Source organism: Triticum aestivum, chromosome 2D, assembly GCF_018294505.1.
Source record: "Triticum aestivum cultivar Chinese Spring chromosome 2D, IWGSC CS RefSeq v2.1, whole genome shotgun sequence".
NCBI classification, from domain to species: Eukaryota; Viridiplantae; Streptophyta; class Magnoliopsida; order Poales; family Poaceae; genus Triticum; species Triticum aestivum.
The window spans coordinates 198190204-198193930 of record NC_057799.1 but is presented as its reverse complement, the minus strand read 5'-3'; the positions used below and the strand labels follow the sequence as shown (position 1 = coordinate 198193930).

Sequence of the window (3727 nt, the reverse complement as noted above, 5' to 3'; positions counted from 1 at the left end):
AGACTGTCGATGACATCATTTTGTTGCCAAGCGGTTCAAGAAACAATAACATTGTCGCCATGTTGAGAGTTTTTTCTCTCTCTTCCGAATCGGTTCTTACTTTATTTGATCGAATAAACGAGTTTATGAACTAAATTTGATCGGTTCTCGAGTCCTTGGCCTAAAGAGTGCAACCAATTTGAGGTAATGGACTAATGGCGCAATTCACTAATGATATGACTTGTTTATTTGATTAAAATGGTTGTACACTTTAGGCCAAGAATACAAAGTGGTTGCACAGTTTAGGAGACTTTCACCACCATGCCTCTGAGTAATGATGACTTTTTGCTACCTGTGAATTATGATAACTCATAATACTTTAAATTGTTGTTTGGACATTGTAAAATGTCCTAGTTTTGATCTTCAGGTTTCATGTCAAAATAGTGTTATTTTAGTTGAACCATGATAAGTGTCACACGTGTGACACGGACACATGGTAACTTCGAACATTTTTTATGGTAAGTTTAGTGACGCGAGGATGACAACTTTAGTTGTCAAGCATGACAAATTTCTTTTTGGATGGCAAGTTTTAGTTTTTTTGTTTGTTTTTTCTTTTCGTATGACAACTTTAATTGTAAAAAAGTCAGCACCGGATTGCTACATGCCACACGTGCAGCACTTATCATTTAGGATTTAGTTATTGTACTTGATCTTCTTCATTTAGTTCTGGAGTATATGATATCATGCTTCTGTTGATTGCTTTTGTAAGCGTTGATTGCCAAATCAGATAATTTATTTGCAAGGTGGTTACACCAACAAGAAATTTATATAATGACTAGCAATGCGCCCGTGCGTTGCAACGGATTCAAAGTAGAATAATACATATTCACAAATTTAAAAGAAAACAGTCTAGTTTTGATATACATATATCACTAAAAATATGTTATATTTCACTCAAAATATATTCCTTGGGCTATTTTGTTGAGGTAAGAGAGGAATGTGGTTAGCTTCAAGATACTAAGGATTTTTTTTGTAAATTGGAGCAGAGAAGTGGGATATTGTTGCAAAAAAGACCATAACTTACATCACAGTCGTTAGATGCTGATCTAATGGTCAGAAATGACAGATAGCAGACACACCGGCGTCACCAACTGAGGTCTTTTATAGGAGTAGAGATTTGATCTGTATTACACGCGATTCATAAAGAGAAACCATCTCCACATCATAGAGTTATGAAGGTAGTTAGTAACCGCCTCCGGTACAAAATCATTGCATGCGGTTGTCAGGAACGAATTGCGTTATGTGAATAGCGCAGATGGTCTTAGGAAACCGCTTGCGCTGCAGTGAGTATTAACGAGTACACATGCATTGTGGCGGGAGTAACCGACGGCGACCCATGTATCAGAACCGCCTTCAAAGCCTGATTTTTTACTATTCATACGGCGTGAGTCTTCAAATTTGTCTAAAAAAAGAAGTATAACAATTACAAGCTTGGAGCATCTCCAACAGGGTGTGGGTCCACCTTCTATCGTCCGTCGTGAGAGAGAGATAAAGAGAGCCAGGGATCGAGAGAGAGAGAGTATTGGGGATGAGGTCAGTGAGGATGGGCGAACCGTTCATTCTCAATAAGCAGAAAAACGTTATTGGAGGTCTCCAATAAAGGATGATTAACATGGAGTATGTTAGCTCGAGCTCACATGCACCCTTTGCTACAGTAAAATCAAAAAATTATTAAAAAAATTCAAAAAAATCTGATTTTTTTTTGCAACAAACATTGATGTGTGTTACACATGCATGCAAATTTTCGTGATGAAATGGCATTGTGGAGGCCTCATCAAAAAAGACAAAATCATGCTCGAAAAAAAAACTGTTTTTGGAAGTATTTTGGAGCATCGATTTTGTTTTTTTCACCGAGACCTGCACGAATGCCATTTTGTCATGAAAAATTGCACACATGTGAAAAAGACATCAATGTTTGTTGTCAAAAAAATTCAAATTTTTTTGAACTTTTTAAACATTTTTTCGATTTTACTGTAGCAACGGGTGCATGTGAGCTCGAGCTCACAAGAGCTCTTTTGGATTAAGTGTTTTTTTAACCTGCTCACGACATTTGTCTTTTTTTTAAGACACAACATTTGTCTTCCTTCTTTTGGAGATGTTCTTACAACATTTTTCACCTCAAAGAAAAAGGCTCAAAACATTTGTCTTTTTTTTTTGGTACACACAACATTTGTCTTCTCTGCTACCATGCTACGCATCGTGCTTGTCCTCTGACTCTTTTATTGCCCCTCTTCGTTCTTGGAGGAATTCCAGAAGTACCCGTAGCGCAACATCGGCGTCCTCGCTCCGTAGCAGCATCTCGGACACCTCGGCGGGCGTTACCTCCACCCCTGCAAGTGATTCCTGTATCCCTGGGAACAGAGGGTGGTCGTCGATGAGGTGATAGTTCCAGGCCAGCTTCCTGAATGCCTCCCAGCAGCAGTAACCCATGTAGACGTGCATGTCCATGCGCCCCGGCCGCAGCAGCGCCGGATCGAGGCGGTCCTTGTAGTTGGTGGTGAAGATGATGATGCGCTCCTCGCCGCTGGTCGACCACAGCCCGTCGATGAAGTTGAGCAGCCCCGACAGCGTCATCTTGCGCTCATCTCCCGATTGGTTGTCTCGTCCGTCGTCCTCGTCGGGGTGGTCCTTGCGATCTTCTCTCGACATGGTGTCGAAACTGCAGTCAATATCTTCGATGACGAGGATGGACTTGTTGGACATGTCGATGAGAAGCTTCTGCAGGCACGAGTTGTCGTGCACACTGGAGAGATCGAGGTCGTAGAGGTTGAAACGAAGGTGGTTGGCCATGGCGGCCACGAGGCTGGACTTGCCGGTGCCAGGGGGGCCGTAGAGCAGGTAGCCGCGTTTCCAAGCCTTTCCGATCCGCTGGTAGTACTCTTTCCTCTTGAGGAACCGATCGAGGTCGTCCAGGACGGCCTGCTTCAGCCCTGGATCCATGGCGAGCGTTTCGAACGAGGCCGGGTGGTGGTGATTCATGCCTTGCCAAAACCCGTAGTCGTTCATGAAGATCTTGAGCGCGCGGTCCTGGCGCCGCAGCTCCTCCGCTGTGGAGCTGATGAAGGGCACGTACTTGTCGAGAGCGGTGTCCGCGTGCTCCGCGTCGAAGCTGAGCTCTAGCGTCTCACCCCCGCCCTTGGCCCTATTGCCGTCATCGCCGCCAGCCTCCATGAACGCCCACCGGAACTCAACGCCGTCGAAGTGGTCTGTGACGGAGCCCCCGTCCTCCATGGACAGGAGCGTGCTCCAGCTGCTGCTCCCGTCGGGCTCGGTGATGAGGGAGCGCGCGAGGCAGAGCCGGGACAAGTGCGCGGATTGATCTTGGTGGCCAGGTACGCGCGCGCCGCGTCGAAGAAGCTGTTCTGGCTGGACCCGTTGTCGTAGTGTCGGATGATGATGGTGTGGCGCTCCTTGTCGCGGGCGCCGAAGCGGGAGCGCACGAACGCCGCACCCCAGTGCACGGCCGCGCGCAACTCATCCGGGAGGAGCTCCCCCGCCATGCCGCGCGCAAGCATGGCGTACGCGGACACCGAGGCGGCGGTCGCGAGCGCCTGCTTGAATGCTTCCACCGCCGCCTCCGACGGCGCCGCCATAGTCCTCATCGTCAGCAAGGAATTCTCCTGCAGGTGAATCAAGGAACTCGATTGGTTTCTTGCTTCAGTATCCGTCGCTTTGCATTGCTGGCATA

The 3727-nt window shown here is 46.7% G+C and overlaps 1 pseudogene; it reads right to left on the bottom strand.

Moving 5' to 3' along the window:
* Positions 1–2033: 2033 nt before the first annotated feature.
* LOC123049176 (AAA-ATPase At3g50940-like) lies at positions 2034–3727 on the bottom strand (annotated as a pseudogene).